This window comes from Beta vulgaris, chromosome 4 (assembly GCF_026745355.1).
Source record: "Beta vulgaris subsp. vulgaris cultivar EL10 chromosome 4, EL10.2, whole genome shotgun sequence".
NCBI classification, from domain to species: domain Eukaryota; kingdom Viridiplantae; phylum Streptophyta; class Magnoliopsida; order Caryophyllales; family Amaranthaceae; genus Beta; species Beta vulgaris.
The window spans coordinates 18,864,291-18,881,440 of record NC_079205.1 but is presented as its reverse complement, the minus strand read 5'-3'; the positions used below and the strand labels follow the sequence as shown (position 1 = coordinate 18,881,440).

Below are 17,150 nucleotides of genomic sequence, written 5' to 3'. Positions count from 1 at the left end.
ATTAGTCTCTTGGGATTCGACCCTTACTTCCCCGACTACATTAGTTAGGAGGAATAGTTAGGTTATTTTTGTTAGGTACATGACACGCATTTCAAATTTTTGCGCCTAGTCCAGTGACTAACAGTGTTTAAATTAGTCAATTTTTATTTTATTTTTGTTAAGTCTTTTTTTTAGTTTGTTGCTTCGGCTATTATTTTCTTGTTCATTTGATCTTTGGTTTTTAGTTCTTTCTTTGTTGCATGCAAACTCGGCGTATAGGTCCACAGAATTTGATTCCTCTAGGTCTTGAAGTCATTGCACGCAAGCAAGAAAGTACAAAGAGACGAAATAAGAATAAGAATAAAGAAATGCGTGAAAAGCAACTAAAACTCTTTGGGAGTATGGTGTACCAGATACTACAACTGGTCATTATCGAGCATTGTTCGACCACCGTCAATGCTGCAAATTTTGAACTTAAGCCTCAATTCATCCAGTTCATCTCCAACGATTCATTTGCAGGGTTACCCAATGAATGCTTTGTGAGCCACATTGCCAGTTTCTTAGAGAAATGTGATATAGTGAAAATCAACAATGTGAGTGAGGATGCTATTCGACTGCGCCTTTTTCCTTTCTCTCTTCGAGATAAGGCAAGGGAGTGGTTGAGAGATGAAGGTGTCGGATCTTTTGATACATGGGAGAAACTTGCCAAGGCATTCTAAGTGAAGTTTTTGGGGCAAGAAAAGACCGTGAAGCTGAGGAACGAGTTAGCAACCTTTAGCAACTGACGACGAATCTTATATGAAGCATGGAGAAGGTTTCTACGTTTGCAAAGACAATGTCCTCATCACGGGATTCCTGAATGGATGTTGATACAGACTTTCTACAATGGTTTGACACATGAGTTTCGTATCTACATTGATGCTGCTTCAGGTGGTTCCCTTATGACTATGATACCAATGGAAGCAAAAGAGTTGATTGAGAAGATGGTGGCCAACGACAACTACCATCCAAATGTCGCTCGTGCTAAGAAGGGAGGTAAAGTGATGTTGATGCGTTAACCACTTTGACTAATACCGTGCATGCACTATCTCACAAGTTTGATAGAGTCCAAGCTGGTTCATCTATGATGGTCTCATGTCAGATGTGTGGAGTACAAGGACATGCTGCTACTAAATGTCAAATCAACAATGATGGGATGACAATTGAGCAAGCCAATGCTCTTTATAATCCAATCCAAAGCAGCCATATGATCCTTATTCTAAACACGTACAATGAGGAATGGAAGCATAATCCTGCATTCTCATACAAGAACACTCAAGCACAACTCAATCCACCTCCTCCACCTCGCAACAACTTTAATGCACCACCAGGTTTTCAAGCTAGAGCACCATTCAATCATCATGTCAATCAAGGTGTTAATCACAACCTCCTCAATTCAACAGAAGAGCAACTTGGAGATTATGATGGGAACCTTTTAACCCAACAAACTAACTTCATGGCTCAACAAGGTAAGCAAAATGAGAAGACTGATAACCCAATTCAAAAATTCAAGCTCAGAACAAGCTCTTGGAAAGTCAAATAAGCCAACTTGCACATCAGGTGGGCCAATTATCAAAAGCTCCGGTCATTTTCCAGGTAATAGTGAACAACCATCTAAGGTCATATCAATGCTGTGAATTTGAGGAATGGAAAAGAGCTACAAGATCATCCTTAGGAGGAGCTATCGAAACGAACTGTGGAAGAGGTGGTTCAAACTGAGAAAGTGGTAGAGATTGTTGAAGAAGAGAAGAAGGAACCTACTCCTACCCCCATTAGGCCATACACGCCACCAGTTCCATTCCCATAAAGGTTGTCCCATGCAAAATTAGAGAAGAAATATGAGAAGTTCCTTGATATACTGAAGAAGCTGCACATAAACATACTATTCTTGGATGTTATCTCTGATATGCTCTCTTATGCAAAATTTCCGAAAGACATGCTCTAAAACAAGAAGATCGAGAGAATGCAACTGTTTCACTTACAGCAGAAGTAGTGCTATTTTGCAGAATAAGCTTCCCAAAATAGGGATCGAGTAGCTACTCTATTCCTATGAAGCTTGGAGATATTGAAATGAAAAAAGGCGTTTTGTGATCTTGGGAAAGTGTTAGTCTAATGCCCTTGTCAATTTGCAAGAAGTTTCACATGGGTGAACCAAAACCCACATGTATCTTCTTACAATTTGAAGATAGAATTGTAAAGTATCCACTTAGTATCCTTGAAGATGTTCCCCTCCGTGTTGGGAAGTTTTTCATTCCATGCGACGTTGTAGTAATGGAGATGGAGGAAGATACACAAGTCATTATCATTCTTGGGAGACCTTTCCTGGCCACTGTTGGAGCCATCATTGACATGAAGAATGGAAAGTTTACCTTTGAAGTGGGTAACGAGAAGATGGAGTAGAATTTCACAAACTCCATGGAAGCTCCTTCTATGGGAGATACTATCTATATAGTGAATGCTCTAGATGAGGCGATAGGGGTAAAAGCTGCTAGTCTACAACTTGATGATTCACTACAAACTATCCTCATGGGAAGTGTTGATGAAGAGGATTGGGAAACTAGGGAACACAAGAGACTCTTAGAGGAATCGTATTCATTACCTAGTGTTAAGCCTATCAAGGAGGTGTTGACACACGGAGAATCTAAGGAGAGTACTATGAAAACTTATAAAAACTCAAGGTTGTACAAAGAACGAACCAAAAGGTGGTATGACAAGCATATCATGAGGAGAGAATTTCATGAAGGAGAGTTGGTTTTATTGTCCAACTCTCGATTGAAGCTATTTCATGACAAACTTCGCTCGATGTGGTGTGGTCCATTCAAAATCCTTAAGGTTTTTCCGTATGGTTCGGTTGAGATTTGGAGTGAAGAAACTTGCTCTTTTAAGATAACTGGAAAACATCTTAAACACTACCGAGAAGGTGAACCCATTGAAGGGAGGCGGTTTACACCCTTTCCGACCCTTATTCAGAGTAACGTGAAAAGGTGGTCAAGCTAGATGACCTTAAACTAGCGCTTCTTGGGAGGCAACCCAATCTTTCTCTTTCACTTTTCTTATTATTTATCCTTTTAACAAAAAAAAACAACAAAAAAAAAAAAAAATAACAAAAACCCAAAAATATATGTTCTTATACAATGTAGATATAGGACCTTAGTTTATATATTGTTTTGTGTTTTTTTAAGTGGTTCATTAGTTTATATTCTTAGTTAGTTAGTTTAATATTGTAGTACTTTTTCTTTTAGAGTATAATTTCTCCAGTTTTGGTGCGTGTTTGTACAGGTGGAATCTAGCATTATATGGCGCTATTCACGTGAAATCTATGGACTAGAGTTAGGGTGCGTTCTATTCAACTTATTGGACCTGAACTTATTGGAACTTATCTGAACTGAACTTATTGAACCTGAACTGAACTTATTGGAACTTATTAAACCTGATTGGACCTGATTGCACCTGATTCAACTTATTGGACCTGATTGAACCTGATTGGAACTTATTGGACCTGATTGAACCTGATTGACCTTATTGGACCTTATTGGAACTTATTGACCCTGATTGAAACTTATTAGACCTTATTGGACCTGATTGAAACTTATTAGACCGTATTGAACCTGATTGAAACTTATTTGACCTTATTAGACAAAAACATTGACCATGAATAACATAAATACCACTAACGTAAATACTACCCCTCAAATTTTTTATGGAATAATAATTATTATAATTCGTCCTTTAAAAATAATGATTATTAATTATCTCTTATGATAATTAATTTAACAAAAAAATTACTATTTATATATTTGCCTATACATAACTTTCATCACTAATATATCTAATAGTGTTGTTTTAATTTTATAAAACACTAGTAGAAAATCAAAAAATTAATAATCATTATTATTATTGTTAACCTTAATTATTATTATGTAATTATTATTATTATTATTATTATTATTATTATTATTATTGTTAACCTTAATTATTTGACCATGATTATAATTATTGTTAACCTTAATTATTATTATGTAATTATTATTATTATTATTATTTGTAATTATTATTATTATTATTGTTAACCTTAATTATTTGACCATGATTATAATATCATTCAATAGCAATATGAATAATCAAATAATAGACAATAATACAAGTATAATACTATACATTGTGGTACTTTAATAAAAAATTCTAATAATAACATAATCAGCTAATAGTAATATGAATAATAAAATAATAGACATAATACAAATAAATAATAAAATGATAGACATAATACAATAAATAAATAAAAATAATAGAGACTAATACAAGTAAATATATATAATCATTGTGGTACTTTAATTATAATTCTAATAATAACATAATCCGCTAATAGTGATATGAAATTATGAATAACAAAATAGTGGACAATAATACAAATGTTTATTAAACATTGACTATTTGGACCTTATTGGACTTTATTAGACCTGATTGGAACTTATTGAACCTTATTAGACCTAATTGGAACTTATTGCACCTGATTGGAACTTATTGGACCTTATTAGACCTTATTGGAACTTATTGCACTTATTAGACCTTATTGCAACTTATCTGAACTTATCTGAACTTATTGAACCTGAAACTTAATTTTTTAAGTTGAACAGAACGCACCCTTAGTCAACTATTCAACATTTCAAGTGCACTCCTCCAATTTGCAGACAAGTGATGACTCAGGTGGGAACTACCAACCCATCGCAACACCTACCCTCCCACCGTGACCAACTCGCAATCAGTAAAACAATAAAAAGGAACAGAAACCACAAGGTCAGTGGGTATTGCCAACCCATTGCTATTCGTTCCCGACTACCGCCAACCCATCGCAATTCGTTCTCGACAACTACCAACCCATCGCGGTTTGTTCCCGACTACCGCCAACCCATCGCGGTTCTTGCTGTAATGCAACTAGTCCCATCAACGAAACAAAGGGAAAAAAAAAAAGAACGCAACCCCTCTGCAATTCGTCCCTACCAGCAGAAAAAAAAAACGAGAGAGCACGAGATCGAAACGAAAACTTAAAGAGATTGGAACTCCATGATTTTTTCCTCTTGATGCTTGAATCTGGTATTTCACAGCTAAGTTCACTCATCTTTCTCTCTCCTTCGTGTTTTTTTAAATCATTGGACCTCCATTGTTGCTCCTTGCTTCAATAATACCAACGTAATTCCCCTGTTCTTGGTTGCAAATTCGACTACTGTGTTTGAATTTTCAGTAATAGTTGGTGTTCCTTATGGCAATGGTAGATTACCTTCCCTGTTCTTCACTCCTCTCTTGAATTAGATTCTTGAAATCTTGACTCGATACTTAGACGAATTTCCAAAATAACTTGCTGCAAATTTGATGGTTTGGAGATTTTGTTGCTTGAATTGATTGATGTTAACCCTATTCCTACTTGCACGAGAGTTCGAACCCTACATTTGAACTAGTTAGTGGAAATTTGCACTGACGAATTCTGTTGCTGGACTATTTTGCCAAAATTTTGCACGATTTGGGAATTTTAGAGAGTATTTCTGACTGAATTGCTGAAATTGGTTAGAATGAACTGTTCTTTGTTGGATGAGTTATGCTAGTCGTTTTCTGGTTTGAACTGCTCGATTAGTCGAGTGCATAGGTTTTCATTGACAATATTGTGTGTGGGCTCTGTTTTGTTCATTAATCTACACGTTAGTGAGGTTTGGTAGTGCCCTATCTATCTTGTGATGGCGCGAACTCTAAATGCTCGACAAAAAAACGTGCCTAAGCTCTACTTCTAAGGTCAAATCCGTTCCTATGAAAAAGGGTCTTATTTCTAAGAGTAAATGAGCAGAAGCACATAAAGCAGCAATTGTCATCTATGTCTGCGCTTTTGGAGATTTTTAGCTCTTAGATGCAATCTGGAGGGTTCCCCAATCCTCCATCTTTCCCTCCTCAGTGAGATCTTTTGACTACCTCCCCCCTTTCTTCTTGCGCCTTACTATTGCACTATAGACATTACAACATCTAAATGTGGGGGAGGGATTCATTGTATATAGTCATTTTATTTACTTTTGTTTCTTTTTGGTAGTTTTTTATTAGTTTGATATTTTCAAGTCGAATGGCAATTCAAGTGACAATTTTGAAAACCATTGTCTTAAATGTTTTGTTATGAATCGACTTGCACTGAATTGATGTCATATTGCATGAAAGATACCATAAATCCCTCTTTGATTTGGTTTGTGGCTAGAATGGTCTCCTTTGATATTGACTCGACCGACAATAATAGCTTGAGCACCTTGGTAAGGATTTGAGCCATATTTGACTGTTGCACATTATATGAGTCGTGTTCTTTTCATGTGTGTTAGTTATCCTTCATGTTATTTGAATCTTGGATTTGCTCTCCGACTATTTGAGACTTTGTGATGCAATATGGACGAATGATTGATGTTCTTTCTAGATGTTTAGAGCTTCAACATCTTAGGGCCACAATAATTTTTTTTTTCCCATTCTACATTTACCCCTGGGATGAACCAAATTGAGCCTCATGATTCCCTTTCTGATAGCCTTTTGATGTTCTTTCTAGATGTTTAGAGCTTCAACATCTTAGGGCCACAATAATTTTTTTTTCCCATTCTACATTTACCCCTGGGATGAACCAAATTGAGCCTCATGATTCCCTTTCTGATAGCCTTACATTATATAACCCTAGAGCCTTTTTTAAGGTTTTGTCTTGAAGGTGGATTAATTTGTATGTCCTATGAGTGATTCGAAACAGAAAGGAAAAAAGAGACATCGATTCTTGAAAACAAAAGGAATTTGAAGGGAAAAAAAGAGATGAATTTGAGAAAAAGAAACAAAATGGGGAAGAATGAAAAAAATATATAATTCGCATGTATGTGCATTATCTCCTCAATGTAAGTTTCAATGTTCATACAAGTTCCTTAGTTTCTGCTTAAAAGAAATTGATTGTGAGAGAAGAAAAGGGCAAGCTTATATGGAGTTTGGCGGATATAAGGTTGGATTGAATCCGACATTTGGAATCTATAGTAGAATCAAGTTTTCGTTTATTTTTGAGCACCACATTCCCAAATAACGTCATCTAATCCCATTTTACCAAGCCTACCCTTTATAGAACTCATGACTTTTGTATTGCATCTTGACATTACAAGTGGAGAAAGTCAAGTTGCAAATCTAAAGAACACGGATACGTAAAGTTGATGTGATTTAAAGCATTTAGGATGAGTGATTTTTATTGTAACCTCTTAAACACGTGAGCGACTTATTTGTTTTGTTTTACACAACTAAAATGAGAAGTTGTTATTATACAACTAAGTCAAGTTTGGGGGAGATGTGTGGTAAGACTGGTTGATCGCTGAGGTTGCTAAGTCTTGTTTGCATGGAAAATTAAGTCGTGCTTGTTGGTTTGTAACGCATAAATTATTTCGAAAGAAAATGAATTTTATTTTTCATGATTATCTTGTTTCGCTATACGGTTTGGGAATTCATCATTTGGCTTTGTAGGTATGGCTTCTGAAAACCTTCAGGATACCTTACTCGTCCACTAGGGTAGCCTAGGGGTTTAAAGAGCTTATTGCACGTGCTTAGTGATGATTATTATCGACTATCTATAGGGTGGATGCTCTAGATGAGGCGATTGAGGTAAAAGCTTCTAGTCTACAACTTGATGATTCACGACAAACTGTTCTCATGGGAGGTGCCGATGAAGAGTATCGGGAAACTAAGGCGTACAAGAGGCTCTTAGAGGAATCATGTTCATTACCTAGTGATGAGCCTATCAAGGAGGTGTTGACACACGAGGAAACTAAGGAGAGTACTATGTCTCCTAAGGTAGAATTAAAAACCCCCTTTTTTCAAATATGCATACTTGGGTCCTAGTAAGACCTATCCAGTTTGTCAATGATATTCTTGATGACATGCAAATTGAAAATTGCTCACCATTTTGAGAAAATATAAAAATGTTATAGGGTACAACATTGATGATATCAAGGGATTAACCCTTCATTTTGTATGCATAAGATTATTCTTGAGGATGATCATGCTTCTTTTATTGAACCTCAAAGACAACTTAATCCAAATATGATGGAGGTAGTTCGCAAAGAGATTCTCAAATTGCTTGATGCTGGTATAATCTATCCTATATCTGATAGTAAGTGTGTTAGCCCAATACAAGTTGTTCCAAATAAAGGAGGTATGACCGTTGTTAAGAATGATAAGGGAGAAGAAAGTTCCACTAGAACTGTGTCAGGGTAGCGCATGCGTATAGACTATAGAAAATTGAATAAAGCCACTCGCAAAGATCAATTTCCTCTCCCTTTCATTGATCTGATGTTGGACAGGTCGGCGAAGTATTCGTTTTTCTGTTACTTGGATGGATATTCATGCTTTTTCCGAATTCCAATCCATCCAAGTGATCAACAAAAGACCACTTTCGCTTCACTACTGGAATAAATTATTATTGTTGCGGTCATTAACTGGCCTATTGCTGCGGTTTTGGCCACGCGACAATTAAGGACGCATCAATAGGTAATTAACCTATTGCTGCGGTTTTTTACCGCAACAATAGGTCAAGCTATTGTTGTGGTTCCTGACAAAAATTGCAGCAATAGGTATTTTTTCAATATTAAAAAAAAACAGGTTTATTGTTGTGGTTCCTAAAACCGCAGCAATAGACGTTGGGCTGGTAAAAAAAAATTGAATTTTTTTCGAGGCGTAAATTTTTTGTAGTTATAGTACAATATAATATGTTACATAGCTACAATAATTCACTATTACAAACCCCCAATACAAAAGAAAAACTAAATCTGAGAAAAAACAAACTAAAAAATTTAAAAACTGAAATGGAAAGACTAAGAAGCAACTTAAAACTAAAAACGCAAGAAACTAAAAAAATTAAGAAACTGAAATGAAAAAACTAAAAGAAACAGGATGAATTAATTATTTTAACCAAGGCATCAATGAGAAAATTAAAATGTAAATTAAGATCAAATAGCACTAATAGATCAAAATAAAAATAAACAAAACAACAAACTGCAGAAAATAAATTAAAAAAAAATCTGAAAATTGGAAAAAAAAAAAAGGAAAACAAACACCACCAATGGTCAAACCCATCCGGTGGCGAAGCCATCACATTACTCCTCGCCGTGAAACTTCGAACGGTTGATGATGGAGAAGCACCGTTCAACTGTCTCACTACACTCACTGTAAAGCTTCGAATGGTCGATGAAGGAGAAGCATGGGCGACAAACAAGGACTCGAGCGAATCACAACCGACGAACAAGGACTCGAGCGAAATACAGCCAACGAACGAGGAGTCAATCGACGGAGTTTTCGTGTTTGGAGAAGGTTGGCCAGTGAATCAGAGGAGCTTTCGTGTTTGCAAACCAGAGGAGGAAGGATGAGAAATTAGGATGAGAGAGGAAGACAAGAGTGAGGAAGAGGAACGGTCAAAAAGAAGGATGAAAACGGCTGTGATTGGGTCACACTCCTCTTTTATATTTTCCCAATGAATTTTAAAGAAACCCTAAAATTGGTCGGGTCGCACTCCTCTTTTATAAACAGGAATAGTATATTGTTGCGGGTGTTCAAAGGAACCACATCAATAGTCTTACAAAATACATGGGAATATTAAAATATTATTTTAATATATTGCTGCGGTTTTTACAAAAAAACCGCAGCAATATGTCTGGTCAACAAGTCAACTTTTTTTCAAAAATTTTCCGCTGAAGCCATATTGCTGCGGTTTTGGGCCAAAACCACATCAATATCTTTATTTTATATTTTACCTTTTAATTTTACGTCATATATTGCTGCCTATGGGTAAAATTACAGCAATAATCAATTATTCTACTAGTGCTTGTTCCTATGACACCTTTGAATATCGAAGGGTGCCATTTGACTTATGTAATGCTCATGCCACCTCTCAAAGGTGCATGATGGCCATTTTCTCAGGTCTGATTGAGAATAGTATGGAGTTTTTTATGGACGATTTATCTGTCTATGAAATATCTATTGATGTTTGTCTTGAAAATTTGAAAAAGGTGCTTCGTAGATGTCAAGAAGTCAATCTTATTCTCAACTGGGAAAAGTGTCATTTCATGGTACAACAAGGAGTTCTCTGGGTCATGTTGTGTCTTATAGGGGCGTTGAAGTCGCCAGAGCTAAGCTAGATGTCATTGAGCGATTGTCACCCCCTACTTTTGGGAAGGCGGTGAGGAGTTTTCTTGGTCATGCGGGGTTTTATTGCCGTTTTATCAAGGATTTCTCTAAAATCGCTCAACCTCTAACTGAGCTCCTAGGCAAAGATGTTCCCTTTCTTTTCACTGATGCTTGTCTTGAAGCTTTCAACAAGTTAAACAAACTCTCATATCTGCACCTATAATACAACCACCAGATTGGCATCTACCATTTGAGAGTATGTGCAATGCCAGTGATTATACTATTGTGGCAGTATTGGGCCAATGAAAAGATAGCAAACTCCATGCCATCTACTACACAAGCAAGACTCTAGATGTGGCCAGATGAAATATGCTATGACTGAGAAGGAGATATTGGCAGTGGTGTATTACAAGGAGAAGTTTAGATCCTATCTGGTTGGGTCGAAGGTGATAGTTCATATGGACCACGCAACATTGAAGTATTTGATAAGTAAAAAGGATGCAAAGCCTCGTTTGATTCGTCGGATTCTCTTGCTGCAAGAATTTGACTTAGAAATAAAGGACAAGAAGGGAGCAGAAAATGTTGTTGTTGATCACATTTCTCGAATTGTCCTTGATGACGAAGATGATAAAGGCCTCCCAATTGATAATTCATTTCCTCACGACCAATTGTTTGCTCTTTCTGGTAAGGAGTTTCCTTGGTATGCTGATATACCAAATTATTTGGCTAGTGGCACTGTTCCTCATGGTTATTCATCACAATAGAAGAAGAAATTCTTTTATGAGGCGAAGAAGTACTTTTGGGATTACCCTTTTCTTTACAAGGGATGTGCGGATGGCGTCATTAGAAGGTGCATTCCAGAACCTGAGGTAAGCCTTATAATTTCTCATTGTCACGATTCTCCATGTAGAGGACATGCTAAAACTGCTAAGGCTGCTGCAAAGATTCTTCAGTGTGGTTTTTATTGGCCAACTGATACGTGTCGTTTACCGTACACAAATTAATAATTTATAATACCTAACTTTAACCTTAAAAAAAATGTTTATAACTAGTACAAAGGTAAGGAAGGATCGATCCCACGAGAAGATTATTATAATTCCTAAACTCAAATATTCAACTAAGTGACAAAAACATATATTATATACGAATTTACACTATTTACACTATTCACATATATACGATTAGGGGGGTTTCGGTTATAACCAAATACTTAGACGAAGTAAAATTAAAACTACTACTAAACTAATAATTACAAGTGACGACACACAAACTCTATTAATTCCCGATTCGATCATAGAATGTTTAGTCATAATTTAGCTTCTTAACCTTTATGAATGAGACCACTTTAATAGTTAATTTAGCATTTAGATTGGTGAATTATCGTCGCGATCAATTCTTGTCTTACTCACTAAAAATCTAGAATCTTGCTAAGACAAATCCAACCCTAATAAACTTGTTTTATTAGCACAATTCATACACTTAAGAATATTAAGATGAGCCGCTCACTCTTATTAATCTCAAGTGTCCTCCCTATCCAACTATTAAACGCAGCGCCTAATAGTCATATAGCACAATTTGAGTATCTAAACAACTAATTGCGTCCAATTACAAGTAAAGATATCAAATTTCATAACCAACCAACAATAGTATGAATTGTATAAATACTAAATTAAATAATTAAATCAATCAACTCAGCGTTAACCAATTAGACTCAAATAATAGAAATATAAGAAACTGAAAATATGAATAAATTCAGATAAAATCCAGTTCAATCACAAGAACAACTAATTGAAAATAGAAGAGAGAGAAAACTCATGATGTAGACCCGAATTGATGTAGCCGCTACCCTCAATTCGCCTCCGAACGCAATAATTCTTCAATTCCTATCAACTTGTCGATCTTGGAGAACCCGATTATTTTCTTCACTCTCACGAACTCTCTTGTATGTGTGCGTTTTTTCATCTCCGAGAACTGGTGAATTTATATCGAGTTGTGTAGAAGATAGAATAAAAAAGATAGATTTTCGTAACTGAAAATCTGATAACAATCTGTATCTTGAAATTTGAGGGATAAAATCATATCTCCTCTTTGTTTTTGCGTGGAATTGGAAAGTGAAACAACTTTCTTTTCTTTTGTTTGCTGTGTATACAGTTGAGGAAGGAGATCAAGAGTGAGTTTGCCCCTTTGTTTCTTTCTTTACAAAATCACGTGAGCTTGGGCTCACTTTTATTATATTTTTTTCTTCTTTTCTTTCTTCCTTCTTTCTTTTAGTCTTGTTGTCTTCCTTTAGCAAATTGAACTTGTAAAATACCTATATTAAAATAACACACTATTTAAGCTAATTATTCAATAAAATATAATATGGACATAAATAGTCACTTATTAATAAAAGTCAATAAATATTATAAAATAACACATAGAAGACAACTATAAGACTAATTTTAGGGGACAAAAATATAGAATATATGCGCTTATCAAATTCCCCATACTTAGCTTTTGATCGCCCTCGATCAAAATACTACTAAAATAAAAGTAAAAACTATACTAGGAAAGCAATAAACCTAACTCACTGTCGTAGGAATCACGATTGCACTTAGCATGTGCAACAAGCCCTTTAAACCCCTAGGCTACCCTAGTGGACGAGTAAGGTCTCGTGAGGATTTTCAGATGGCATACCCACAAAGCCTTATTAACATAGTTTCCCAAACCAACTAGCAAACATGGATATTCTAATGACAGAAACTAAATGCAAGACCTAATATACCACCTCAATTTTCTTTGTCGGAAATAACGAAATTAGATAAGCACACTACAAGAAACTAAAACATTTTAAAGTTAGTCAGAAAAACGTTTAGAAAATGTTAATGGAGATGTCATACTCTTGGTGTTTAAACAATCGAACTATCAAATCTCATAATAATCATGAACTAATTGTTATCTTTTGCAACTCAAAAATTTCCAGCATGAATCCACAAATGTAGCGTATCAAGTTCAATAAATAGACCCTCACAGGAATAAATAAAACACTCAACTCTCATGTGTCTGGGGTTAAATAATATTCACTCAAACCTATAACCGAGTCGACTCAAAATGAAGTATATTTCTTTAAACTTGACTATCGTCTCAATTCTCCACTTTGAAGTGACATAATGCATAAAGATCAAAAGGTCTTTCATAAGGTTGTAACGTGGCCAGGGCTAAAGGGTAGGAATAATATTTAGGAATGTGGAGTTAATTATAAGCCGAGCTAAAGGGAGCAAAAATACATGACTTATGATGTTCCACTCACAACAAACTCCACTTTTTTTTCTTTTCATATTATTCACCATATCCTTCACATGTAATGCCATTATAATACTTATATGGATATTTCATAGCATTTTCATCGTTCTATGACTTTCAAACATATATTTTCTTTGATATTTTTCAATAATAATAATGTTTTCATAACCCTTGTTTTCTCTTTTTTTTTTTCAACAATATATCCCAATCTTACAATACAAACTCAATATATAATAACTCCCCTTAGCCAAGCATGGGTATAATCTGTAGGAGGCCGCAAGTTTGTAATGTATGGTTAGCAAATAAAAACGGGATTTAAGGCTCAGAAGGGCTAAACAAAGGAAATATTATATGAAATAAAATCTCTGAGGCTAAAAAAAATGAAAAGAACGCCTAAATCATTTCTTCATAGCATTTGTCACAAAAGTCTCAAAGAATACCAAGTCAAGTTCAAGAGCCACACTTCATTGAGGAACTATCACACAAGAAAGAAAATAATGAGACTGATGCAGATGTGTCAGTCTAATAGGCTCAGAAGCTCACAAGGTTTGGTCTATTTATCTAGCCAGCTTATTTAAGAGAAGCAAGATAATTTTTTTTCAATTGTATTATAAATCTCTCAAGTTTATTATCCGTTTCCAATTATATAACATTCCCAAAATCTTTTATTTTCAAAAAAATTATTTATTTCAAAAACAAGTTAGATTAGAGTTTCTTATCAACTTACTAATCGCCATTCCTTAGGAAGTTAAGAGGTGGAAATCCTAATCCTAAATTAAATGCAACTAAAGTTCTATAACTAATGCAAGCAAAAGCACAATTTCTTCTTTTTTTTTTTTTTTTTATATAGTACTTAATAAAATAAAAGTTCTACAGAAAATTTGGCAGCACCTCCCCTAAAACAGACATATCCCAATTTATTTTTCAATTTAAAGTCATGGATACCAGAACCTGTATTTAGCCTATAAAATTATACATCATATAATGCCAGCACACGCCACAATCCAACCTATGATTTTGCCAATTTACCACATGTCCAGCTCCAAAGTGAAATTTGTCACCATTTATCTCCCCCCACACTTAGAATGTGCATTGTCCTCAATGAAAAAGAATTGAATTAAAGAATGAGAGAACTTAGCTGGTTATGTGTATCTTTCTTCACAAAGAGAAATAATAATGGAGATCATAACGGGTTGCCTTGTTCATATATGTTGCTGTAATGTGCTGCCTTCCTAATAGAAATCTAGTTGGAACCTCTGAGTGCTTCACCACTTCTAGAGTATCACTCATGAGATGTGAAGGTGGCATGGTGCTGGTGGACAAGGAGCAAAAACAAGTTAGAATATGACTAAATTTCCTAGCTATGATAAACATAAAAGCATGAATGATGAGTGTAAAACTGAGAGAACAGTAAGAAAATAAAATGAAATAACAAGAGGAAGTGATAGTAGCAGGATTGGGTTGCCTCCCAAGTAGCGCCCTTAGTTTATGTCGTTGGCTCGACGTTATGCAAGCATCATTCTCGATGAAGCTCGATCTCTTCAATTAAACCTGCATGCTCAAACTCATAAAATGGTTTTAATCTGTGGCCATTTACTTTAAACACTTTTCCAGATTCCAAGCTTTTAATCTCCACTGCACCATGAGGAAAAATATCAGTAATAACAAAAGGACCTAACCATCTGGACCTAAGCTTACCAGGGAACAACTTTAAGCGAGCATTATATAAAAGGACTTTCTTTCCCACTGAGAAAATCAGTTTGAATAATCCGCTTGTCATGAAAGGCTTTAGTCTTATCTTTATAAATCTGAGTGTTTTCGTAAGCTGCTAATCTAAGTTCTTCTAGTTCTTGCAAACTAAGTTTCCTCCTCTGTCCAGCTTGTTCGTAGTCCATATTACATTGCTTACAGCCCAGTAAGACTTATGCTCGATTTCGACAGGTAGATGGCATCCTTTTCCGTAAACAAGTCTGTAAGGGGACATTCTTAGAGGTGTCTTATAAGCTGTCCTATATGCCCACAATGCGTCATCTAATCTAAGGCTCCAGTCCTTCCTGTTAGGGTTTACCATCTTTTCTAGAATTGATTTGATTTCCCTATTGGACACTTCAGCTTGTCCGTTCGTCTGAGGATGATAGGCTGTTGCTACTCTATGTGTCACATGATATCTTTCAAGGAGAGTCCCAAATGTTTTGTTACAAAAATGGGTACCCCTATCACTAATTATGGCCTTTGGCATACCAAATCTGTTAAATATGTGACTCTTAACAAACTTAACAACTGTCTTGCATCATCAGTTATAGTAGCTTGAGCTTCCACCCATTTAGAAACGTAATCGACAGCAAGAATAATATAAAGATTACCAAAAGATGAGGGGAAGGGACCCATAAAATCAATTCCCCACACATCAAAGATTTCACATACTATGATTCCATGTTGGGGCATTTCGTTCCTTTTAGATACATTTCCAGTCTTTTGGCAACGTTCACAAGACTTACAGAACACATAAGCATCTTTATAAAGTGTAGGCCAATATAAACCACATTCCAGAACCTTATGAGCAGTCCTTTGAGGACCAAAATGTCCTCCACTTCAAGACTATGACAGAATGTAAGAATCGAAGCATATTCAGATTGGTCTACACATCTCCTAATTACTTGGTCAGAGCATGATTTCCACAAATAAGGGTCATCCCAAAAGTAATACTTTGACTCAGATTTAATCTTTTCTTTTTGAGCTCTAGATAGAGTCGGGGGAAATGTGCTAGTGACCAAATAGTTAACCATATCAGCATACCAAGGAGTTTCAACATGATACATTGAAAGAAGTTGTTCATCAGGAAAGAATTCAGTCATTAAAGGCCAATCATCTCTAGGAACAATTCTACTAAGGTGGTCAGCAACTAGATTTTCAACACCCTTCTTATCTCTAATTTCTAAGTCAAATTCTTGTAACAAAAGCATCCACCTAAGTAAGCGAGGTTTGGATTCTTTCTTTTTCAAGAGATATTTTAGAGCAGAATGGTCAGAATACACAATAACATGTGTGCCTAGTAAATAAGGTCTAAACTTCTCTAAAGCAAAAATCACAGCATACATCTCTTTTTCAGTTACAGTATAGTTGCATTGAGCAGAATCAAGTGATTTAGAAGCATAATGGATCACATAGGATTCTTTATCTTTCTTTTGACCTAAAACGGCACCGATAGTCTTATCACTAGCGTCACACATGATTTCAAAGGGTAAGGTCCAATCAGGTGGTCGAAGCACGGGTGCACTAGTTAATCTTTCTTTTAACTCATCAAAAGCCTTTTTACATTCCTTGTTAAAATCAAAAGTGGCATCTTTAGCAAGCAAAACACACAAGGGAGATGCAATTTTTGAAAAATTCTTAATAAAGCGTCTATAGAAGCCAGCATGCCCTAAAAATGATCTAACTTCACGAACACATGTAGGATATGGCAAGGAACTAATAACATCTATTTTAGCTTTATCAACTTCTAAACCTTTAGCACTTACAATATGCCAAGTACTACACCTTGTTCTACCATAAAATGACATTTTTCAAAATTCAATACAAGGTGAGTTTCAACACATCTTTGCAAAACACGAGCTAAACCCTGGAGGCATCTATCAAAGGAATCACCAAAAACAGTAAAATCGTCCATAAACACTTCCATATCTTGTTCA

At 35.5% G+C, this 17,150-nt stretch overlaps 1 long non-coding RNA gene across 2 annotated transcripts; it reads left to right on the top strand.

The window, feature by feature from the left end:
• Positions 1-4,733: 4,733 nt before the first annotated feature.
• Positions 4,734-9,100, top strand: LOC125496897 (uncharacterized). Of its 2 annotated transcripts, none has more exons than XR_008968978.1 (2): positions 4,734-5,112; positions 7,635-9,100. It is a non-coding gene; the product is annotated as an uncharacterized LOC125496897 (long non-coding RNA). The 2 variants fall into 2 exon arrangements; XR_007273292.2 differs by having other exon boundaries at positions 7,525-9,100.
• The last annotated feature ends 8,050 nt before the right edge of the window (positions 9,101-17,150 follow it).